The following is a 22,130-nucleotide window of genomic DNA, read 5'->3' on the forward strand; positions in this document are numbered from 1 at the left end:
CATTTCTTAAACTTTCACCAACACAAACACGCACGCTCACTTCAGATCATGGGAGGACGTCAAAAAATCACCACCCATTCTCTGACACTTTAACCGTTAACCTTGGTTCAAACATTTAACATCACACGCAGCACGCAGTGTATTTCAGATAATTAATGAATTCAGATGTCACAATGATGGTTTCCATGGATAAGGAGTCCTACTGAATCAATTACTGCCGTTTATATCTAACTAATGATTGTTTTTGTAAAAGTGTAACGTCGAGCCTCAGCAGCTTTCTCACTCCTTATGTGCTACTGTATAAAACCTGGTTTTGCGCCTGCACTAATTTCTTACGGCCATACCACCCTGAACACGCCCGATCTCGTTCTGATCTCGGAAGCTAAGCAGGGTCGGGCTGGTTAGTACTGGATGGGAGACCGCCTGGGAATACCAGGTGCTGTAAGCTTTCTTTTTCAACTCGAGCTCATTGACTCCGTGGCGTACCGTGACCTGATGTTTACTGCCAACCGCTTTGGAGGATTTAAGCAACATACAAAAACTGACAACGTCTCTCAAAACTATTTTTGTGAAACATGAGGACAGTATAGTGATACTGCCAGCAGGGAGCACCAGAGAGCTGAACCGACAGTTGTACATTTCTTAAACTTTCACCAACACAAACACGCACGCTCACTTCAGATCATGGGAGGACGTCAAAAAATCACCACCCATTCTCTGACACTTTAACCGTAACCTTGGTTCAAACATTTAAATCATACACGCACACGCAGTGTATTTCAGATAATTAATGAATTCAGATGTCACAATGATCGTTTACATGGATAAGGAGTCTACTGAATCAATTACTGCCGTTTATATCTAACTAATGATTGTTTTTGTAAAGTGTAACGTCGAGCCTCAGCAGCTTTCTCACTCCTTATGTGCTACTGTATAAAACCTGGTTTTGCGCCTAGCACTAATTGCTTACGGCCATACCACCCTGAACACGCCCGATCTCGTCTGATCTCGGAAGCTAAGCAGGGTCGGGCCTGGTTAGTACTTGGATGGGAGACCGCCTGGGAATACCAGGTGCTGTAAGCTTTTCTTTTTCAACTCGAGCTCATTGCCTCCGTGGCCTACCGTGGCGTACCGTGACCTGATGTTTACTGCCAACCGCTTTGGAGGATTTAAGCACATACAAAACTGACAACGTCTCTCAAAACTATTTTTGTGAAACATGAGGACAGTATAGTGATACTGCCAGCAGGGAGCACCAGAGAGCTGAACCGACAGTTGTACATTTCTTAAACTTTCACCAACACAAACACGCACGCTCACTTCAGATCATGGGAGGACGTCAAAAAATCACCACCCATTCTCTGACACTTTAACCGTTAACCTTGGTTCAAACATTTAACATCACACGCACACGCAGTGTATTTCAGATAATTAATGAATTCAGATGTCACAATGATCGTTTACATGGATAAGGAGTCCTACTGAATCAATTACTGCCGTTTATATCTAACTAATGATTGTTTTTGTGAAAGTGTAACGTCGAGCCTCAGCAGCTTTCTCACTCCTTAAGTGCTACTGTATAAAACCTGGTTTTGCGCCTGCACTAATTGCTTACGGCCATACCACCCTGAACACGCCCGATCTCGTCTGATCTCGGAAGCTAAGCAGGGTCGGGCCTGGTTAGTACTTGGATGGGAGACCGCCTGGGAATACCAGGTGCTGTAAGCTTTTTCTTTTTTCAACTCGAGCTCATTGACTCCGTGGCCTAACGTGGCGTACCGTGACCTGATGTTTACTGCCAACCGCTTTGGAGGATTTAAGCAACATACAAAAACTGACAACGTCTCTCAAAACTATTTTTGTGAAACATGAGGACAGTATAGTGATACTGCCAGCAGGGAGCACCAGAGAGCTGAAACCGACAGTTGTACATTTCTTAAACTTTCACCAACACAAACACGCACGCTCACTTCAGATCATGGGAGGACGTCAAAAATCACCACCCATTCTCTGACACTTTAACCGTTAACCTTGGTTCAAACATTTAACATCACACGCACACGCAGTGTATTTCAGATAATTAATGAATTCAGATGTCACAATGATCGTTTACATGGATAAGGAGTCCTACTGAATCAATTACTGCCGTTTATATCTAACTAATGATTGTTTTTGTAAAAGTGTAACGTCGAGCCTCAGCAGCTTTCTCACTCCTTATGTGCTACTGTATAAACCTGGTTTTGCGCCTGCACTAATTGCTTACGGCCATACCACCCTGAACACGCCCGATCTCGTCTGATCTCGGAAGCTAAGCAGGGTCGGGCCTGGTTAGTACTTGGATGGGAGACCGCCTGGGAATAACAGGTGCTGTAAGCTTTTTCTTTTTCAACTCGAGCTCATTGACTCCGTGGCCTACCGTGGCGTACCGTGACCTGATGTTTACTGCCAACCGCTTTGGAGGATTTAAGCAACATACAAAAACTGACAACGTCTCTCAAAACTATTTTTGTGAAACATGAGGACAGTATAGTGATACTGCCAGCAGGGAGCACCAGAGAGCTGAACCGACAGTTGTACATTTCTTAAACTTTCACCAACACAAACACGCACGCTCACTTCAGATCATGGGAGGACGTCAAAAAATCACCACCCATTCTCTGACACTTTAACCGTTAACCTTGGTTCAAACATTTAACATCACACGCACACGCAGTGTATTTCAGATAATTAATGAATTCAGATGTCACAATGATCGTTTACATGGATAAGGAGTCCTACTGAATCAATTACTGCCGTTTATATCTAACTAATGATTGTTTTTGTAAAAGTGTAACGTCGAGCCTCAGCAGCTTTCTCACTCCTTATGTGCTACTGTATAAAACCTGGTTTTGCGCCTGCACTAATTGCTTACGGCCATACCACCCTGAACACGCCCGATCTCGTCTGATCTCGGAAGCTAAGCAGGGTCGGGCCTGGTTAGTACTTGGATGGGAGACCGCCTGGGAATACCAGGTGCTGTAAGCTTTTCTTTTTCAACTCGAGCTCATTGCCTCCGTGGCCTACCGTGGCGTACCGTGACCTGATGTTTACTGCCAACCGCTTTGGAGGATTTAAGCAACATACAAAAACTGACAACGTCTCTCAAAACTATTTTTGTGAAACATGAGGACAGTATAGTGATACTGCCAGCAGGGAGCACCAGAGAGCTGAACCGACAGTTGTACATTTCTTAAACTTTCACCAACACAAACACGCACGCTCACTTCAGATCATGGGAGGACGTCAAAAAATCACCACCCATTCTCTGACACTTTAACCGTTAACCTTGGTTCAAACATTTAACATCACACGCACACGCAGTGTATTTCAGATAATTAATGAATTCAGATGTCACAATGATCGTTTACATGGATAAGGAGTCCTACTGAATCAATTACTGCCGTTTATATCTAACTAATGATTGTTTTTGTAAAGTGTAACGTCGAGCCTCAGCAGCTTTCTCACTCCTTATGTGCTACTGTATAAAACCTGGTTTTGCGCCTGCACTAATTGCTTACGGCCATACCACCCTGAACACGCCCGATCTCGTCTGATCTCGGAAGCTAAGCAGGGTCGGGCCTGGTTAGTACTTGGATGGGAGACCGCCTGGGAATACCAGGTGCTGTAAGCTTTTCTTTTTCAACTCGAGCTCATTGACTCCGTGGCGTACCGTGACCTGATGTTTACTGCCAACCGCTTTGGAGGATTTAAGCAACATACAAAAACTGACAACGTCTCTCAAAACTATTTTTGTGAAACATGAGGACAGTATAGTGATACTGCCAGCAGGGAGCACCAGAGAGCTGAACCGACAGTTGTACATTTCTTAAACTTTCACCAACACAAACACGCACGCTCACTTCAGATCATGGGAGGACGTCAAAAAATCACCACCCATTCTCTGACACTTTAACCGTTAACCTTGGTTCAAACATTTAACATCACACGCACACGCAGTGTATTTCAGATAATTAATGAATTCAGATGTCACAATGATCGTTTACATGGATAAGGAGTCCTACTGAATCAATTACTGCCGTTTATATCTAACTAATGATTGTTTTTGTAAGAGTGTAACGTCGAGCCTCAGCAGCTTTCTCACTCCTTATGTGCTACTGTATAAAACCTGGTTTTGCGCCTGCACTAATTGCTTACGGCCATACCACCCTGAACACGCCCGATCTCGTCTGATCTCGGAAGCTAAGCAGGGTCGGGCCTGGTTAGTACTTGGATGGGAGACCGCCTGGGAATACCAGGTGCTGTAAGCTTTTTCTTTTTCAACTCGAGCTCATTGACTCCGTGGCGTACCGTGACCTGATGTTTACTGCCAACCGCTTTGGAGGATTTAAGCAACATACAAAAACTGACAACGTCTCTCAAAACTATTTTTGTGAAACATGAGGACAGTATAGTGATACTGCCAGCAGGAGCACCAGAGAGCTGAACCGACAGTTGTACATTTCTTAAACTTTCACCAACACAAACACGCACGCTCACTTCAGATCATGGGAGGACGTCAAAAAATCACCACCCATTCTCTGACACTTTAACCGTTAACCTTGGTTCAAACATTTAACATCACACGCACACGCAGTGTATTTCAGATAATTAATGAATTCAGATGTCACAATGATCGTTTACATGGATAAGGAGTCCTACTGAATCAATTACTGCCGTTTATATCTAACTAATGATTGTTTTTGTAAAAGTGTAACGTCGAGCCTCAGCAGCTTTCTCACTCCTTATGTGCTACTGTATAAAACCTGGTTTTGCGCCTGCACTAATTGCTTACGGCCATACCACCCTGAACACGCCCGATCTCGTCTGATCTCGGAAGCTAAGCAGGGTCGGGCCTGGTTAGTACTTGGATGGGAGACCGCCTGGGAATACCAGGTGCTGTAAGCTTTTTCTTTTTCAACTCGAGCTCATTGACTCCGTGGCTACCGTGGCGTACCGTGACCTGATGTTTACTGCCAACCGCTTTGGAGGATTTAAGCAACATACAAAAACTGACAACGTCTCTCAAAACTAATTTTGTGAAACATGAGGACAGTATAGTGATACTGCCAGCAGGGAGCACCAGAGAGCTGAACCGACAGTTGTACATTTCTTAAACTTTCACCAACACAAACACGCACGCTCACTTCAGATCATGGGAGGACGTCAAAAAATCACCACCCATTCTCTGACACTTTAACCGTTAACCTTGGTTCAAACATTTAACATCACACGCACACGCAGTGTATTTCAGATAATTAATGAATTCAGATGTCACAATGATCGTTTACATGGATAAGGAGTCCTACTGAATCAATTACTGCCGTTTATATCTAACTAATGATTGTTTTTGTAAAAGTGTAACGTCGAGCCTCAGCAGCTTTCTCACTCCTTATGTGCTACTGTATAAAACCTGGTTTTGCGCCTGCACTAATTGCTTACGGCCATACCACCCTGAACACGCCCGATCTCGTCTGATCTCGGAAGCTAAGCAGGGTCGGGCCTGGTTAGTACTTGGATGGGAGACCGCCTGGGAATACCAGGTGCTGTAAGCTTTTTCTTTTTCAACTCGAGCTCATTGACTCCGTGGCGTACCGTGACCTGATGTTTACTGCCAACCGCTTTGGAGGATTTAAGCAACATACAAAAACTGACAACGTCTCTCAAAACTATTTTTGTGAAACATGAGGACAGTATAGTGATACTGCCAGCAGGGAGCACCAGAGAGCTGAACCGACAGTTGTACATTTCTTAAACTTTCACCAACACAAACACGCACGCTCACTTCAGATCATGGGAGGACGTCAAAAATCACCACCCATTCTCTGACACTTTAACCGTTAACCTTGGTTCAAACATTTAACATCACACGCACACGCAGTGTATTTCAGATAATTAATGAATTCAGATGTCACAATGATCGTTTACATGGATAAGGAGTCCTACTGAATCAATTACTGCCGTTTATATCTAACTAATGATTGTTTTTGTAAGAGTGTAACGTCGAGCCTCAGCAGCTTTCTCACTCCTTATGTGCTACTGTATAAAACCTGGTTTTGCGCCTGCACTAATTGCTTACGGCCATACCACCCTGAACACGCCCGATCTCGTCTGATCTCGGAAGCTAAGCAGGGTCGGGCCTGGTTAGTACTTGGATGGGAGACCGCCTGGGAATACCAGGTGCTGTAAGCTTTTTCTTTTTCAACTCGAGCTCATTGACTCCGTGGCCTACCGTGGCGTACCGTGACCTGATGTTTACTGCCAACCGCTTTGGAGGATTTAAGCAACATACAAAACTGACAACGTCTCTCAAAACTATTTTTGTGAAACATGAGGACAGTATAGTGATACTGCCAGCAGGGAGCACCAGAGAGCTGAACCGACAGTTGTACATTTCTTAAACTTTCACCAACACAAACACGCACGCTCACTTCAGATCATGGGAGGACGTCAAAAAATCACCACCCATTCTCTGACACTTTAACCGTTAACCTTGGTTCAAACATTTAACATCACACGCACACGCAGTGTATTTCAGATAATTAATGAATTCAGATGTCACAATGATCGTTTACATGGATAAGGAGTCCTACTGAATCAATTACTGCCGTTTATATCTAACTAATGATTGTTTTTGTAAAAGTGTAACGTCGAGCCTCAGCAGCTTTCTCACTCCTTATGTGCTACTGTATAAAACCTGGTTTTGCGCCTGCACTAATTGCTTACGGCCATACCACCCTGAACACGCCCGATCTCGTCTGATCTCGGAAGCTAAGCAGGGTCGGGCCTGGTTAGTACTTGGATGGGAGACCGCCTGGGAATACCAGGTGCTGTAAGCTTTTTCTTTTTCAACTCGAGCTCATTGACTCCGTGGCCTACCGTGGCGTACCGTGACCTGATGTTTACTGCCAACCGCTTTGGAGGATTTAAGCAACATACAAAAACTGACAACGTCTCTCAAAACTATTTTTGTGAAACATGAGGACAGTATAGTGATACTGCCAGCAGGGAGCACCAGAGAGCTGAACCGACAGTTGTACATTTCTTAAACTTTCACCAACACAAACACGCACGCTCACTTCAGATCATGGGAGGACGTCAAAAATCACCACCCATTCTCTGACACTTTAACCGTTAACCTTGGTTCAAACATTTAACATCACACGCACACGCAGTGTATTTCAGATAATTAATGAATTCAGATGTCACAATGATCGTTTACATGGATAAGGAGTCCTACTGAATCAATTACTGCCGTTTATATCTAACTAATGATTGTTTTTGTAAAAGTGTAACGTCGAGCCTCAGCAGCTTTCTCACTCCTTATGTGCTACTGTATAAAACCTGGTTTTGCGCCTGCACTAATTGCTTACGGCCATACCACCCTGAACACGCCCGATCTCGTCTGATCTCGGAAGCTAAGCAGGGTCGGGCCTGGTTAGTACTTGGATGGGAGACCGCCTGGGAATACCAGGTGCTGTAAGCTTTTTCTTTTTCAACTCGAGCTCATTGACTCCGTGGCGTACCGTGACCTGATGTTTACTGCCAACCGCTTTGGAGGATTTAAGCAACATACAAAAACTGACAACGTCTCTCAAAACTATTTTTGTGAAACATGAGGACAGTATAGTGATACTGCCAGCAGGGAGCACCAGAGAGCTGAACCGACAGTTGTACATTTCTTAAACTTTCACCAACACAAACACGCACGCTCACTTCAGATCATGGGAGGACGTCAAAAAATCACCACCCATTCTCTGACACTTTAACCGTTAACCTTGGTTCAAACATTTAACATCACACGCACACGCAGTGTATTTCAGATAATTAATGAATTCAGATGTCACAATGATCGTTTACATGGATAAGGAGTCCTACTGAATCAATTACTGCCGTTTATATCTAACTAATGATTGTTTTTGTAAAAGTGTAACGTCGAGCCTCAGCAGCTTTCTCACTCCTTATGTGCTACTGTATAAAACCTGGTTTTGCGCCTGCACTAATTGCTTACGGCCATACCACCCTGAACACGCCCGATCTCGTCTGATCTCGGAAGCTAAGCAGGGTCGGGCCTGGTTAGTACTTGGATGGGAGACCGCCTGGGAATACCAGGTGCTGTAAGCTTTTTCTTTTTCAACTCGAGCTCATTGACTCCGTGGCGTACCGTGACCTGATGTTTACTGCCAACCGCTTTGGAGGATTTAAGCAACATACAAAAACTGACAACGTCTCTCAAAACTATTTTTGTGAAACATGAGGACAGTATAGTGATACTGCCAGCAGGGAGCACCAGAGAGCTGAACCGACAGTTGTACATTTCTTAAACTTTCACCAACACAAACACGCACGCTCACTTCAGATCATGGGAGGACGTCAAAAAATCACCACCCATTCTCTGACACTTTAACCGTTAACCTTGGTTCAAACATTTAACATCACACGCACACGCAGTGTATTTCAGATAATTAATGAATTCAGATGTCACAATGATCGTTTACATGGATAAGGAGTCCTACTGAATCAATTACTGCCGTTTATATCTAACTAATGATTGTTTTTGTAAGAGTGTAACGTCGAGCCTCAGCAGCTTTCTCACTCCTTATGTGCTACTGTATAAAACCTGGTTTGCGCCTGCACTAATTGCTTACGGCCATACCACCCTGAACACGCCCGATCTCGTCTGATCTCGGAAGCTAAGCAGGGTCGGGCCTGGTTAGTACTTGGATGGGAGACCGCCTGGGAATACCAGGTGCTGTAAGCTTTTTCTTTTTCAACTCGAGCTCATTGACTCCGTGGCCTACCGTGGCGTACCGTGACCTGATGTTTACTGCCAACCGCTTTGGAGGATTTAAGCAACATACAAAAACTGACAACGTCTCTCAAAACTATTTTTGTGAAACATGAGGACAGTATAGTGATACTGCCAGCAGGGAGCACCAGAGAGCTGAACCGACAGTTGTACATTTCTTAAACTTTCACCAACACAAACACGCACGCTCACTTCAGATCATGGGAGGACGTCAAAAAATCACCACCCATTCTCTGACACTTTAACCGTTAACCTTGGTTCAAACATTTAACATCACACGCACACGCAGTGTATTTCAGATAATTAATGAATTCAGATGTCACAATGATCGTTTACATGGATAAGGAGTCCTACTGAATCAATTACTGCCGTTTATATCTAACTAATGATTGTTTTTGTAAAAGTGTAACGTCGAGCCTCAGCAGCTTTCTCACTCCTTATGTGCTACTGTATAAAACCTGGTTTTGCGCCTGCACTAATTGCTTACGGCCATACCACCCTGAACACGCCCGATCTCGTCTGATCTCGGAAGCTAAGCAGGGTCGGGCCTGGTTAGTACTTGGATGGGAGACCGCCTGGGAATACCAGGTGCTGTAAGCTTTTTCTTTTTCAACTCGAGCTCATTGCCTCCGTGGCCTACCGTGGCGTACCGTGACCTGATGTTTACTGCCAACCGCTTTGGAGGATTTAAGCAACATACAAAAACTGACAACGTCTCTCAAAACTATTTTTGTGAAACATGAGGACAGTATAGTGATACTGCCAGCAGGGAGCACCAGAGAGCTGAACCGACAGTTGTACATTTCTTAAACTTTCACCAACACAAACACGCACGCTCACTTCAGATCATGGGAGGACGTCAAAAAATCACCACCCATTCTCTGACACTTTAACCGTTAACCTTGGTTCAAACATTTAACATCACACGCACACGCAGTGTATTTCAGATAATTAATGAATTCAGATGTCACAATGATCGTTTACATGGATAAGGAGTCCTACTGAATCAATTACTGCCGTTTATATCTAACTAATGATTGTTTTTGTAAAAGTGTAACGTCGAGCCTCAGCAGCTTTCTCACTCCTTATGTGCTACTGTATAAAACCTGGTTTTGCGCCTGCACTAATTGCTTACGGCCATACCACCCTGAACACGCCCGATCTCGTCTGATCTCGGAAGCTAAGCAGGGTCGGGCCTGGTTAGTACTTGGATGGGAGACCGCCTGGGAATACCAGGTGCTGTAAGCTTTTTCTTTTTCAACTCGAGCTCATTGACTCCGTGGCCTACCGTGGCGTACCGTGACCTGATGTTTACTGCCAACCGCTTTGGAGGATTTAAGCAACATACAAAAACTGACAACGTCTCTCAAAACTATTTTTGTGAAACATGAGGACAGTATAGTGATACTGCCAGCAGGGAGCACCAGAGAGCTGAACCGACAGTTGTACATTTCTTAAACTTTCACCAACACAAACACGCACGCTCACTTCAGATCATGGGAGGACGTCAAAAAATCACCACCCATTCTCTGACACTTTAACCGTTAACCTTGGTTCAAACATTTAACATCACACGCACACGCAGTGTATTTCAGATAATTAATGAATTCAGATGTCACAATGATCGTTTACATGGATAAGGAGTCCTACTGAATCAATTACTGCCGTTTATATCTAACTAATGATTGTTTTTGTAAAAGTGTAACGTCGAGCCTCAGCAGCTTTCTCACTCCTTATGTGCTACTGTATAAAACCTGGTTTTGCGCCTGCACTAATTGCTTACGGCCATACCACCCTGAACACGCCCGATCTCGTCTGATCTCGGAAGCTAAGCAGGGTCGGGCCTGGTTAGTACTTGGATGGGAGACCGCCTGGGAATACCAGGTGCTGTAAGCTTTTTCTTTTTCAACTCGAGCTCATTGACTCCGTGGCCTACCGTGGCGTACCGTGACCTGATGTTTACTGCCAACCGCTTTGGAGGATTTAAGCAACATACAAAAACTGACAACGTCTCTCAAAACTATTTTTGTGAAACATGAGGACAGTATAGTGATACTGCCAGCAGGGAGCACCAGAGAGCTGAACCGACAGTTGTACATTTCTTAAACTTTCACCAACACAAACACGCACGCTCACTTCAGATCATGGGAGGACGTCAAAAAATCACCACCCATTCTCTGACACTTTAACCGTTAACCTTGGTTCAAACATTTAACATCACACGCACACGCAGTGTATTTCAGATAATTAATGAATTCAGATGTCACAATGATCGTTTACATGGATAAGGAGTCCTACTGAATCAATTACTGCCGTTTATATCTAACTAATGATTGTTTTTGTAAAAGTGTAACGTCGAGCCTCAGCAGCTTTCTCACTCCTTATGTGCTACTGTATAAAACCTGGTTTTGCGCCTGCACTAATTGCTTACGGCCATACCACCCTGAACACGCCCGATCTCGTCTGATCTCGGAAGCTAAGCAGGGTCGGGCCTGGTTAGTACTTGGATGGGAGACCGCCTGGGAATACCAGGTGCTGTAAGCTTTTTCTTTTTCAACTCGAGCTCATTGACTCCGTGGCCTACCGTGGCGTACCGTGACCTGATGTTTACTGCCAACCGCTTTGGAGGATTTAAGCAACATACAAAAACTGACAACGTCTCTCAAAACTATTTTTGTGAAACATGAGGACAGTATAGTGATACTGCCAGCAGGGAGCACCAGAGAGCTGAACCGACAGTTGTACATTTCTTAAACTTTCACCAACACAAACACGCACGCTCACTTCAGATCATGGGAGGACGTCAAAAAATCACCACCCATTCTCTGACACTTTAACCGTTAACCTTGGTTCAAACATTTAACATCACACGCACACGCAGTGTATTTCAGATAATTAATGAATTCAGATGTCACAATGATCGTTTACATGGATAAGGAGTCCTACTGAATCAATTACTGCCGTTTATATCTAACTAATGATTGTTTTTGTAAAAGTGTAACGTCGAGCCTCAGCAGCTTTCTCACTCCTTATGTGCTACTGTATAAAACCTGGTTTTGCGCCTGCACTAATTGCTTACGGCCATACCACCCTGAACACGCCCGATCTCGTCTGATCTCGGAAGCTAAGCAGGGTCGGGCCTGGTTAGTACTTGGATGGGAGACCGCCTGGGAATACCAGGTGCTGTAAGCTTTTTCTTTTTCAACTCGAGCTCATTGCCTCCGTGGCCTACCGTGGCGTACCGTGACCTGATGTTTACTGCCAACCGCTTTGGAGGATTTAAGCAACATACAAAAACTGACAACGTCTCTCAAAACTATTTTTGTGAAACATGAGGACAGTATAGTGATACTGCCAGCAGGGAGCACCAGAGAGCTGAACCGACAGTTGTACATTTCTTAAACTTTCACCAACACAAACACGCACGCTCACTTCAGATCATGGGAGGACGTCAAAAAATCACCACCCATTCTCTGACACTTTAACCGTTAACCTTGGTTCAAACATTTAACATCACACGCACACGCAGTGTATTTCAGATAATTAATGAATTCAGATGTCACAATGATCGTTTACATGGATAAGGAGTCCTACTGAATCAATTACTGCCGTTTATATCTAACTAATGATTGTTTTTGTAAAAGTGTAACGTCGAGCCTCAGCAGCTTTCTCACTCCTTATGTGCTACTGTATAAAACCTGGTTTTGCGCCTGCACTAATTGCTTACGGCCATACCACCCTGAACACGCCCGATCTCGTCTGATCTCGGAAGCTAAGCAGGGTCGGGCCTGGTTAGTACTTGGATGGGAGACCGCCTGGGAATACCAGGTGCTGTAAGCTTTTTCTTTTTCAACTCGAGCTCATTGACTCCGTGGCCTACCGTGGCGTACCGTGACCTGATGTTTACTGCCAACCGCTTTGGAGGATTTAAGCAACATACAAAAACTGACAACGTCTCTCAAAACTATTTTTGTGAAACATGAGGACAGTATAGTGATACTGCCAGCAGGGAGCACCAGAGAGCTGAACCGACAGTTGTACATTTCTTAAACTTTCACCAACACAAACACGCACGCTCACTTCAGATCATGGGAGGACGTCAAAAAATCACCACCCATTCTCTGACACTTTAACCGTTAACCTTGGTTCAAACATTTAACATCACACGCACACGCAGTGTATTTCAGATAATTAATGAATTCAGATGTCACAATGATCGTTTACATGGATAAGGAGTCCTACTGAATCAATTACTGCCGTTTATATCTAACTAATGATTGTTTTTGTAAAGTGTAACGTCGAGCCTCAGCAGCTTTCTCACTCCTTATGTGCTACTGTATAAAACCTGGTTTTGCGCCTGCACTAATTGCTTACGGCCATACCACCCTGAACACGCCCGATCTCGTCTGATCTCGGAAGCTAAGCAGGGTCGGGCCTGGTTAGTACTTGGATGGGAGACCGCCTGGGAATACCAGGTGCTGTAAGCTTTTTCTTTTTCAACTCGAGCTCATTGACTCCGTGGCCTACCGTGGCGTACCGTGACCTGATGTTTACTGCCAACCGCTTTGGAGGATTTAAGCAACATACAAAAACTGACAACGTCTCTCAAAACTATTTTTGTGAAACATGAGGACAGTATAGTGATACTGCCAGCAGGGAGCACCAGAGAGCTGAACCGACAGTTGTACATTTCTTAAACTTTCACCAACACAAACACGCACGCTCACTTCAGATCATGGGAGGACGTCAAAAAATCACCACCCATTCTCTGACACTTTAACCGTTAACCTTGGTTCAAACATTTAACATCACACGCACACGCAGTGTATTTCAGATAATTAATGAATTCAGATGTCACAATGATCGTTTACATGGATAAGGAGTCCTACTGAATCAATTACTGCCGTTTATATCTAACTAATGATTGTTTTTGTAAAAGTGTAACGTCGAGCCTCAGCAGCTTTCTCACTCCTTATGTGCTACTGTATAAAACCTGGTTTTGCGCCTGCACTAATTGCTTACGGCCATACCACCCTGAACACGCCCGATCTCGTCTGATCTCGGAAGCTAAGCAGGGTCGGGCCTGGTTAGTACTTGGATGGGAGACCGCCTGGGAATACCAGGTGCTGTAAGCTTTTTCTTTTTCAACTCGAGCTCATTGCCTCCGTGGCCTACCGTGCGTACCGTGACCTGATGTTTACTGCCAACCGCTTTGGAGGATTTAAGCAACATACAAAAACTGACAACGTCTCTCAAAACTATTTTTGTGAAACATGAGGACAGTATAGTGATACTGCCAGCAGGGAGCACCAGAGAGCTGAAACGACAGTTGTACATTTCTTAAACTTTCACCAACACAAACACGCACGCTCACTTCAGATCATGGGAGGACGTCAAAAAATCACCACCCATTCTCTGACACTTTAACCGTTAACCTTGGTTCAAACATTTAACATCACACGCACACGCAGTGTATTTCAGATAATTAATGAATTCAGATGTCACAATGATCGTTTACATGGATAAGGAGTCCTACTGAATCAATTACTGCCGTTTATATCTAACTAATGATTGTTTTTGTAAAGTGTAACGTCGAGCCTCAGCAGCTTTCTCACTCCTTATGTGCTACTGTATAAAACCTGGTTTTGCGCCTGCACTAATTGCTTACGGCCATACCACCCTGAACACGCCCGATCTCGTCTGATCTCGGAAGCTAAGCAGGGTCGGGCCTGGTTAGTACTTGGATGGGAGACCGCCTGGGAATACCAGGTGCTGTAAGCTTTTTCTTTTTCAACTCGAGCTCATTGACTCCGTGGCCTACCGTGGCGTACCGTGACCTGATGTTTACTGCCAACCGCTTTGGAGGATTTAAGCAACATACAAAAACTGACAACGTCTCTCAAAACTATTTTTGTGAAACATGAGGACAGTATAGTGATACTGCCAGCAGGGAGCACCAGAGAGCTGAAACGACAGTTGTACATTTCTTAAACTTTCACCAACACAAACACGCACGCTCACTTCAGATCATGGGAGGACGTCAAAAAATCACCACCCATTCTCTGACACTTTAACCGTTAACCTTGGTTCAAACATTTAACATCACACGCACACGCAGTGTATTTCAGATAATTAATGAATTCAGATGTCACAATGATCGTTTACATGGATAAGGAGTCCTACTGAATCAATTACTGCCGTTTATATCTAACTAATGATTGTTTTTGTAAAAGTGTAACGTCGAGCCTCAGCAGCTTTCTCACTCCTTATGTGCTACTGTATAAAACCTGGTTTTGCGCCTGCACTAATTGCTTACGGCCATACCACCCTGAACACGCCCGATCTCGTCTGATCTCGGAAGCTAAGCAGGGTCGGGCCTGGTTAGTACTTGGATGGGAGACCGCCTGGGAATACCAGGTGCTGTAAGCTTTTTCTTTTTCAACTCGAGCTCATTGCCTCCGTGGCCTACCGTGGCGTACCGTGACCTGATGTTTACTGCCAACCGCTTTGGAGGATTTAAGCAACATACAAAAACTGACAACGTCTCTCAAAACTATTTTTGTGAAACATGAGGACAGTATAGTGATACTGCCAGCAGGGAGCACCAGAGAGCTGAACCGACAGTTGTACATTTCTTAAACTTTCACCAACACAAACACGCACGCTCACTTCAGATCATGGGAGGACGTCAAAAAATCACCACCCATTCTCTGACACTTTAACCGTTAACCTTGGTTCAAACATTTAACATCACACGCACACGCAGTGTATTTCAGATAATTAATGAATTCAGATGTCACAATGATCGTTTACATGGATAAGGAGTCCTACTGAATCAATTACTGCCGTTTATATCTAACTAATGATTGTTTTTGTAAGAGTGTAACGTCGAGCCTCAGCAGCTTTCTCACTCCTTATGTGCTACTGTATAAAACCTGGTTTTGCGCCTGCACTAATTGCTTACGGCCATACCACCCTGAACACGCCCGATCTCGTCTGATCTCGGAAGCTAAGCAGGGTCGGGCCTGGTTAGTACTTGGATGGGAGACCGCCTGGGAATACCAGGTGCTGTAAGCTTTTTCTTTTTCAACTCGAGCTCATTGACTCCGTGGCCTACCGTGGCGTACCGTGACCTGATGTTTACTGCCAACCGCTTTGGAGGATTTAAGCAACATACAAAAACTGACAACGTCTCTCAAAACTATTTTTGTGAAACATGAGGACAGTATAGTGATACTGCCAGCAGGGAGCACCAGAGAGCTGAACCGACAGTTGTACATTTCTTAAACTTTCACCAACACAAACACGCACGCTCACTTCAGATCATGGGAGGACGTCAAAAAATCACCACCCATTCTCTGACACTTTAACCGTTAACCTTGGTTCAAACATTTAACATCACACGCACACGCAGTGTATTTCAGATAATTAATGAATTCAGATGTCACAATGATCGTTTACATGGATAAGGAGTCCTACTGAATCAATTACTGCCGTTTATATCTAACTAATGATTGTTTTTGTAAGAGTGTAACGTCGAGCCTCAGCAGCTTTCTCACTCCTTATGTGCTACTGTATAAAACCTGGTTTTGCGCCTGCACTAATTGCTTACGGCCATACCACCCTGAACACGCCCGATCTCGTCTGATCTCGGAAGCTAAGCAGGGTCGGGCCTGGTTAGTACTTGGATGGGAGACCGCCTGGGAATACCAGGTGCTGTAAGCTTTTTCTTTTTCAACTCGAGCTCATTGACTCCGTGGCCTACCGTGGCGTACCGTGACCTGATGTTTACTGCCAACCGCTTTGGAGGATTTAAGCAACATACAAAAACTGACAACGTCTCTCAAAACTATTTTTGTGAAACATGAGGACAGTATAGTGATACTGCCAGCAGGGAGCACCAGAGAGCTGAACCGACAGTTGTACATTTCTTAAACTTTCACCAACACAAACACGCACGCTCACTTCAGATCATGGGAGGACGTCAAAAAATCACCACCCATTCTCTGACACTTTAACCGTTAACCTTGGTTCAAACATTTAACATCACACGCACACGCAGTGTATTTCAGATAATTAATGAATTCAGATGTCACAATGATCGTTTACATGGATAAGGAGTCCTACTGAATCAATTACTGCCGTTTATATCTAACTAATGATTGTTTTTGTAAAAGTGTAACGTCGAGCCTCAGCAGCTTTCTCACTCCTTATGTGCTACTGTATAAAACCTGGTTTTGCGCCTGCACTAATTGCTTACGGCCATACCACCCTGAACACGCCCGATCTCGTCTGATCTCGGAAGCTAAGCAGGGTCGGGCCTGGTTAGTACTTGGATGGGAGACCGCCTGGGAATACCAGGTGCTGTAAGCATTTTCTTTTTCAACTCGAGCTCATTGACTCCGTGGCCTACCGTGGCGTACCGTGACCTGATGTTTACTGCCAACCGCTTTGGAGGATTTAAGCAACATACAAAAACTGACAACGTCTCTCAAAACTATTTTTGTGAAACATGAGGACAGTATAGTGATACTGCCAGCAGGGAGCACCAGAGAGCTGAACCGACAGTTGTACATTTCTTAAACTTTCACCAACACAAACACGCACGCTCACTTCAGATCATGGGAGGACGTCAAAAAATCACCACCCATTCTCTGACACTTTAACCGTTAACCTTGGTTCAAACATTTAACATCACACGCACACGCAGTGTATTTCAGATAATTAATGAATTCAGATGTCACAATGATCGTTTACATGGATAAGGAGTCCTACTGAATCAATTACTGCCGTTTATATCTAACTAATGATTGTTTTTGTAAAAGTGTAACGTCGAGCCTCAGCAGCTTTCTCACTCCTTATGTGCTACTGTATAAAACCTGGTTTTGCGCCTGCACTAATTGCTTACGGCCATACCACCCTGAACACGCCCGATCTCGTCTGATCTCGGAAGCTAAGCAGGGTCGGGCCTGGTTAGTACTTGGATGGGAGACCGCCTGGGAATACCAGGTGCTGTAAGCTTTTTCTTTTTCAACTCGAGCTCATTGACTCCGTGGCCTACCGTGGCGTACCGTGACCTGATGTTTACTGCCAACCGCTTTGGAGGATTTAAGCAACATACAAAAACTGACAACGTCTCTCAAAACTATTTTTGTGAAACATGAGGACAGTATAGTGATACTGCCAGCAGGGAGCACCAGAGAGCTGAACCGACAGTTGTACATTTCTTAAACTTTCACCAACACAAACACGCACGCTCACTTCAGATCATGGGAGGACGTCAAAAAATCACCACCCATTCTCTGACACTTTAACCGTTAACCTTGGTTCAAACATTTAACATCACACGCACACGCAGTGTATTTCAGATAATTAATGAATTCAGATGTCACAATGATCGTTTACATGGATAAGGAGTCCTACTGAATCAATTACTGCCGTTTATATCTAACTAATGATTGTTTTTGTAAAAGTGTAACGTCGAGCCTCAGCAGCTTTCTCACTCCTTATGTGCTACTGTATAAAACCTGGTTTTGCGCCTGCACTAATTGCTTACGGCCATACCACCCTGAACACGCCCGATCTCGTCTGATCTCGGAAGCTAAGCAGGGTCGGGCCTGGTTAGTACTTGGATGGGAGACCGCCTGGGAATACCAGGTGCTGTAAGCTTTTTCTTTTTCAACTCGAGCTCATTGACTCCGTGGCCTACCGTGGCGTACCGTGACCTGATGTTTACTGCCAACCGCTTTGGAGGATTTAAGCAACATACAAAAACTGACAACGTCTCTCAAAACTATTTTTGTGAAACATGAGGACAGTATAGTGATACTGCCAGCAGGGAGCACCAGAGAGCTGAACCGACAGTTGTACATTTCTTAAACTTTCACCAACACAAACACGCACGCTCACTTCAGATCATGGGAGGACGTCAAAAAATCACCACCCATTCTCTGACACTTTAACCGTTAACCTTGGTTCAAACATTTAACATCACACGCACACGCAGTGTATTTCAGATAATTAATGAATTCAGATGTCACAATGATCGTTTACATGGATAAGGAGTCCTACTGAATCAATTACTGCCGTTTATATCTAACTAATGATTGTTTTTGTAAAAGTGTAACGTCGAGCCTCAGCAGCTTTCTCACTCCTTATGTGCTACTGTATAAAACCTGGTTTTGCGCCTGCACTAATTGCTTACGGCCATACCACCCTGAACACGCCCGATCTCGTCTGATCTCGGAAGCTAAGCAGGGTCGGGCCTGGTTAGTACTTGGATGGGAGACCGCCTGGGAATACCAGGTGCTGTAAGCTTTTTCTTTTTCAACTCGAGCTCATTGACTCCGTGGCCTACCGTGGCGTACCGTGACCTGATGTTTACTGCCAACCGCTTTGGAGGATTTAAGCAACATACAAAAACTGACAACGTCTCTCAAAACTATTTTTGTGAAACATGAGGACAGTATAGTGATACTGCCAGCAGGGAGCACCAGAGAGCTGAACCGACAGTTGTACATTTCTTAAACTTTCACCAACACAAACACGCACGCTCACTTCAGATCATGGGAGGACGTCAAAAAATCACCACCCATTCTCTGACACTTTAACCGTTAACCTTGGTTCAAACATTTAACATCACACGCACACGCAGTGTATTTCAGATAATTAATGAATTCAGATGTCACAATGATCGTTTACATGGATAAGGAGTCCTACTGAATCAATTACTGCCGTTTATATCTAACTAATGATTGTTTTTGTAAGAGTGTAACGTCGAGCCTCAGCAGCTTTCTCACTCCTTATGTGCTACTGTATAAAACCTGGTTTTGCGCCTGCACTAATTGCTTACGGCCATACCACCCTGAACACGCCCGATCTCGTCTGATCTCGGAAGCTAAGCAGGGTCGGGCCTGGTTAGTAATTGGATGGGAGACCGCCTGGGAATACCAGGTGCTGTAAGCTTTTTCTTTTTCAACTCGAGCTCATTGACTCCGTGGCGTACCGTGACCTGATGTTTACTGCCAACCGCTTTGGAGGATTTAAGCAACATACAAAAACTGACAACGTCTCTCAAAACTATTTTTGTGAAACATGAGGACAGTATAGTGATACTGCCAGCAGGGAGCACCAGAGAGCTGAACCGACAGTTGTACATTTCTTAAACTTTCACCAACACAAACACGCACGCTCACTTCAGATCATGGGAGGACGTCAAAAAATCACCACCCATTCTCTGACACTTTAACCGTTAACCTTGGTTCAAACATTTAACATCACACGCACACGCAGTGTATTTCAGATAATTAATGAATTCAGATGTCACAATGATCGTTTACATGGATAAGGAGTCCTACTGAATCAATTACTGCCGTTTATATCTAACTAATGATTGTTTTTGTAAAAGTGTAACGTCGAGCCTCAGCAGCTTTCTCACTCCTTATGTGCTACTGTATAAAACCTGGTTTTGCGCCTGCACTAATTGCTTACGGCCATACCACCCTGAACACGCCCGATCTCGTCTGATCTCGGAAGCTAAGCAGGGTCGGGCCTGGTTAGTACTTGGATGGGAGACCGCCTGGGAATACCAGGTGCTGTAAGCTTTTTCTTTTTCAACTCGAGCTCATTGACTCCGTGGCCTACCGTGGCGTACCGTGACCTGATGTTTACTGCCAACCGCTTTGGAGGATTTAAGCAACATACAAAAACTGACAACGTCTCTCAAAACTATTTTTGTGAAACATGAGGACAGTATAGTGATACTGCCAGCAGGGAGCACCAGAGAGCTGAACCGACAGTTGTACATTTCTTAAACTTTCACCAACACAAACACGCACGCTCACTTCAGATCATGGGAGGACGTCAAAAAATCACCACCCATTCTCTGACACTTTAACCGTTAACCTTGGTTCAAACATTTAACATCACACGCACACGCAGTGTATTTCAGATAATTAATGAATTCAGATGTCACAATGATCGTTTACATGGATAAGGAGTCCTACTGAATCAATTACTGCCGTTTATATCTAACTAATGATTGTTTTTGTAAAAGTGTAACGTCGAGCCTCAGCAGCTTTCTCACTCCTTATGTGCTACTGTATAAAACCTGGTTTTGCGCCTGCACTAATTGCTTACGGCCATACCACCCTGAACACGCCCGATCTCGTCTGATCTCGGAAGCTAAGCAGGGTCGGGCCTGGTTAGTACTTGGATGGGAGACCGCCTGGGAATACCAGGTGCTGTAAGCTTTTTCTTTTTCAACTCGAGCTCATTGACTCCGTGGCCTACCGTGGCGTACCGTGACCTGATGTTTACTGCCAACCGCTTTGGAGGATTTAAGCAACATACAAAAACTGACAACGTCTCTCAAAACTATTTTTGTGAAACATGAGGACAGTATAGTGATACTGCCAGCAGGGAGCACCAGAGAGCTGAACCGACAGTTGTACATTTCTTAAACTTTCACCAACACAAACACGCACGCTCACTTCAGATCATGGGAGGACGTCAAAAAATCACCACCCATTCTCTGACACTTTAACCGTTAACCTTGGTTCAAACATTTAACATCACACGCACACGCAGTGTATTTCAGATAATTAATGAATTCAGATGTCACAATGATCGTTTACATGGATAAGGAGTCCTACTGAATCAATTACTGCCGTTTATATCTAACTAATGATTGTTTTTGTAAGAGTGTAACGTCGAGCCTCAGCAGCTTTCTCACTCCTTATGTGCTACTGTATAAAACCTGGTTTTGCGCCTGCACTAATTGCTTACGGCCATACCACCCTGAACACGCCCGATCTCGTCTGATCTCGGAAGCTAAGCAGGGTCGGGCCTGGTTAGTACTTGGATGGGAGTACCGCCTGGGAATACCAGGTGCTGTAAGCTTTTTCTTTTTCAACTCGAGCTCATTGCCTCCGTGGCCTACCGTGGCGTACCGTGACCTGATGTTTACTGCCAACCGCTTTGGAGGATTTAAGCAACATACAAAAACTGACAACGTCTCTCAAAACTATTTTTGTGAAACATGAGGACAGTATAGTGATACTGCCAGCAGGGAGCACCAGAGAGCTGAAACGACAGTTGTACATTTCTTAAACTTTCACCAACACAAACACGCACGCTCACTTCAGATCATGGGAGGACGTCAAAAAATCACCACCCATTCTCTGACACTTTAACCGTTAACCTTGGTTCAAACATTTAACATCACACGCACACGCAGTGTATTTCAGATAATTAATGAATTCAGATGTCACAATGATCGTTTACA

General features: G+C 44.4%; 34 non-coding genes across 34 annotated transcripts; all 34 read left to right on the plus strand.

The window, feature by feature from the left end:
- The first annotated feature begins 330 nt into the window (after window positions 1–330).
- LOC130395789 (5S ribosomal RNA) lies at window positions 331–448 on the plus strand. Its single transcript, XR_008898803.1, has one exon. It is a non-coding gene; the product is annotated as a 5S ribosomal RNA (ribosomal RNA).
- A 516-nt stretch (window positions 449–964) lies between these two features.
- LOC130398045 (5S ribosomal RNA) lies at window positions 965–1,083 on the plus strand. Its single transcript, XR_008900631.1, has one exon. It is a non-coding gene; the product is annotated as a 5S ribosomal RNA (ribosomal RNA).
- A 526-nt stretch (window positions 1,084–1,609) lies between these two features.
- LOC130398046 (5S ribosomal RNA) lies at window positions 1,610–1,728 on the plus strand. The gene has a single exon (XR_008900632.1). It is a non-coding gene; the product is annotated as a 5S ribosomal RNA (ribosomal RNA).
- Window positions 1,729–2,257: 529 nt separating this feature from the next.
- LOC130400037 (5S ribosomal RNA) lies at window positions 2,258–2,376 on the plus strand. The gene has a single exon (XR_008902523.1). It is a non-coding gene; the product is annotated as a 5S ribosomal RNA (ribosomal RNA).
- Window positions 2,377–2,905: 529 nt separating this feature from the next.
- On the plus strand, window positions 2,906–3,024 carry LOC130398047 (5S ribosomal RNA). The gene has a single exon (XR_008900633.1). It is a non-coding gene; the product is annotated as a 5S ribosomal RNA (ribosomal RNA).
- A 527-nt stretch (window positions 3,025–3,551) lies between these two features.
- LOC130398048 (5S ribosomal RNA) lies at window positions 3,552–3,670 on the plus strand. Its single transcript, XR_008900634.1, has one exon. It is a non-coding gene; the product is annotated as a 5S ribosomal RNA (ribosomal RNA).
- A 518-nt stretch (window positions 3,671–4,188) lies between these two features.
- On the plus strand, window positions 4,189–4,307 carry LOC130398049 (5S ribosomal RNA). Its single transcript, XR_008900635.1, has one exon. It is a non-coding gene; the product is annotated as a 5S ribosomal RNA (ribosomal RNA).
- Window positions 4,308–4,825: 518 nt separating this feature from the next.
- LOC130398050 (5S ribosomal RNA) lies at window positions 4,826–4,944 on the plus strand. The gene has a single exon (XR_008900636.1). It is a non-coding gene; the product is annotated as a 5S ribosomal RNA (ribosomal RNA).
- Window positions 4,945–5,472: 528 nt separating this feature from the next.
- On the plus strand, window positions 5,473–5,591 carry LOC130398051 (5S ribosomal RNA). Its single transcript, XR_008900637.1, has one exon. It is a non-coding gene; the product is annotated as a 5S ribosomal RNA (ribosomal RNA).
- Window positions 5,592–6,109: 518 nt separating this feature from the next.
- LOC130398052 (5S ribosomal RNA) lies at window positions 6,110–6,228 on the plus strand. Its single transcript, XR_008900638.1, has one exon. It is a non-coding gene; the product is annotated as a 5S ribosomal RNA (ribosomal RNA).
- A 528-nt stretch (window positions 6,229–6,756) lies between these two features.
- On the plus strand, window positions 6,757–6,875 carry LOC130398053 (5S ribosomal RNA). The gene has a single exon (XR_008900639.1). It is a non-coding gene; the product is annotated as a 5S ribosomal RNA (ribosomal RNA).
- A 528-nt stretch (window positions 6,876–7,403) lies between these two features.
- LOC130398054 (5S ribosomal RNA) lies at window positions 7,404–7,522 on the plus strand. Its single transcript, XR_008900640.1, has one exon. It is a non-coding gene; the product is annotated as a 5S ribosomal RNA (ribosomal RNA).
- Window positions 7,523–8,041: 519 nt separating this feature from the next.
- LOC130398056 (5S ribosomal RNA) lies at window positions 8,042–8,160 on the plus strand. The gene has a single exon (XR_008900642.1). It is a non-coding gene; the product is annotated as a 5S ribosomal RNA (ribosomal RNA).
- Window positions 8,161–8,678: 518 nt separating this feature from the next.
- LOC130398058 (5S ribosomal RNA) lies at window positions 8,679–8,797 on the plus strand. Its single transcript, XR_008900643.1, has one exon. It is a non-coding gene; the product is annotated as a 5S ribosomal RNA (ribosomal RNA).
- A 529-nt stretch (window positions 8,798–9,326) lies between these two features.
- Window positions 9,327–9,445, plus strand: LOC130398059 (5S ribosomal RNA). Its single transcript, XR_008900644.1, has one exon. It is a non-coding gene; the product is annotated as a 5S ribosomal RNA (ribosomal RNA).
- A 529-nt stretch (window positions 9,446–9,974) lies between these two features.
- Window positions 9,975–10,093, plus strand: LOC130398060 (5S ribosomal RNA). The gene has a single exon (XR_008900645.1). It is a non-coding gene; the product is annotated as a 5S ribosomal RNA (ribosomal RNA).
- A 529-nt stretch (window positions 10,094–10,622) lies between these two features.
- On the plus strand, window positions 10,623–10,741 carry LOC130398061 (5S ribosomal RNA). The gene has a single exon (XR_008900646.1). It is a non-coding gene; the product is annotated as a 5S ribosomal RNA (ribosomal RNA).
- A 529-nt stretch (window positions 10,742–11,270) lies between these two features.
- Window positions 11,271–11,389, plus strand: LOC130398062 (5S ribosomal RNA). The gene has a single exon (XR_008900647.1). It is a non-coding gene; the product is annotated as a 5S ribosomal RNA (ribosomal RNA).
- A 529-nt stretch (window positions 11,390–11,918) lies between these two features.
- On the plus strand, window positions 11,919–12,037 carry LOC130398063 (5S ribosomal RNA). The gene has a single exon (XR_008900648.1). It is a non-coding gene; the product is annotated as a 5S ribosomal RNA (ribosomal RNA).
- A 529-nt stretch (window positions 12,038–12,566) lies between these two features.
- LOC130398064 (5S ribosomal RNA) lies at window positions 12,567–12,685 on the plus strand. The gene has a single exon (XR_008900649.1). It is a non-coding gene; the product is annotated as a 5S ribosomal RNA (ribosomal RNA).
- Window positions 12,686–13,213: 528 nt separating this feature from the next.
- On the plus strand, window positions 13,214–13,332 carry LOC130398065 (5S ribosomal RNA). The gene has a single exon (XR_008900650.1). It is a non-coding gene; the product is annotated as a 5S ribosomal RNA (ribosomal RNA).
- A 529-nt stretch (window positions 13,333–13,861) lies between these two features.
- LOC130398066 (5S ribosomal RNA) lies at window positions 13,862–13,980 on the plus strand. The gene has a single exon (XR_008900651.1). It is a non-coding gene; the product is annotated as a 5S ribosomal RNA (ribosomal RNA).
- A 527-nt stretch (window positions 13,981–14,507) lies between these two features.
- Window positions 14,508–14,626, plus strand: LOC130398068 (5S ribosomal RNA). Its single transcript, XR_008900653.1, has one exon. It is a non-coding gene; the product is annotated as a 5S ribosomal RNA (ribosomal RNA).
- A 529-nt stretch (window positions 14,627–15,155) lies between these two features.
- LOC130398069 (5S ribosomal RNA) lies at window positions 15,156–15,274 on the plus strand. The gene has a single exon (XR_008900654.1). It is a non-coding gene; the product is annotated as a 5S ribosomal RNA (ribosomal RNA).
- A 529-nt stretch (window positions 15,275–15,803) lies between these two features.
- LOC130398070 (5S ribosomal RNA) lies at window positions 15,804–15,922 on the plus strand. The gene has a single exon (XR_008900655.1). It is a non-coding gene; the product is annotated as a 5S ribosomal RNA (ribosomal RNA).
- Window positions 15,923–16,451: 529 nt separating this feature from the next.
- LOC130398071 (5S ribosomal RNA) lies at window positions 16,452–16,570 on the plus strand. The gene has a single exon (XR_008900656.1). It is a non-coding gene; the product is annotated as a 5S ribosomal RNA (ribosomal RNA).
- A 529-nt stretch (window positions 16,571–17,099) lies between these two features.
- LOC130399586 (5S ribosomal RNA) lies at window positions 17,100–17,218 on the plus strand. Its single transcript, XR_008902093.1, has one exon. It is a non-coding gene; the product is annotated as a 5S ribosomal RNA (ribosomal RNA).
- A 529-nt stretch (window positions 17,219–17,747) lies between these two features.
- Window positions 17,748–17,866, plus strand: LOC130398072 (5S ribosomal RNA). The gene has a single exon (XR_008900657.1). It is a non-coding gene; the product is annotated as a 5S ribosomal RNA (ribosomal RNA).
- A 529-nt stretch (window positions 17,867–18,395) lies between these two features.
- Window positions 18,396–18,514, plus strand: LOC130398074 (5S ribosomal RNA). Its single transcript, XR_008900658.1, has one exon. It is a non-coding gene; the product is annotated as a 5S ribosomal RNA (ribosomal RNA).
- A 529-nt stretch (window positions 18,515–19,043) lies between these two features.
- Window positions 19,044–19,162, plus strand: LOC130398075 (5S ribosomal RNA). The gene has a single exon (XR_008900659.1). It is a non-coding gene; the product is annotated as a 5S ribosomal RNA (ribosomal RNA).
- A 529-nt stretch (window positions 19,163–19,691) lies between these two features.
- Window positions 19,692–19,810, plus strand: LOC130400677 (5S ribosomal RNA). Its single transcript, XR_008903154.1, has one exon. It is a non-coding gene; the product is annotated as a 5S ribosomal RNA (ribosomal RNA).
- Window positions 19,811–20,329: 519 nt separating this feature from the next.
- On the plus strand, window positions 20,330–20,448 carry LOC130398076 (5S ribosomal RNA). Its single transcript, XR_008900660.1, has one exon. It is a non-coding gene; the product is annotated as a 5S ribosomal RNA (ribosomal RNA).
- A 529-nt stretch (window positions 20,449–20,977) lies between these two features.
- On the plus strand, window positions 20,978–21,096 carry LOC130398077 (5S ribosomal RNA). Its single transcript, XR_008900661.1, has one exon. It is a non-coding gene; the product is annotated as a 5S ribosomal RNA (ribosomal RNA).
- A 529-nt stretch (window positions 21,097–21,625) lies between these two features.
- LOC130394342 (5S ribosomal RNA) lies at window positions 21,626–21,745 on the plus strand. The gene has a single exon (XR_008897510.1). It is a non-coding gene; the product is annotated as a 5S ribosomal RNA (ribosomal RNA).
- Window positions 21,746–22,130: the final 385 nt, after the last annotated feature.

The sequence above is a fragment of the Gadus chalcogrammus genome, chromosome 12, assembly GCF_026213295.1.
Source record: "Gadus chalcogrammus isolate NIFS_2021 chromosome 12, NIFS_Gcha_1.0, whole genome shotgun sequence".
Classification (NCBI taxonomy): domain Eukaryota; kingdom Metazoa; phylum Chordata; class Actinopteri; order Gadiformes; family Gadidae; genus Gadus; species Gadus chalcogrammus.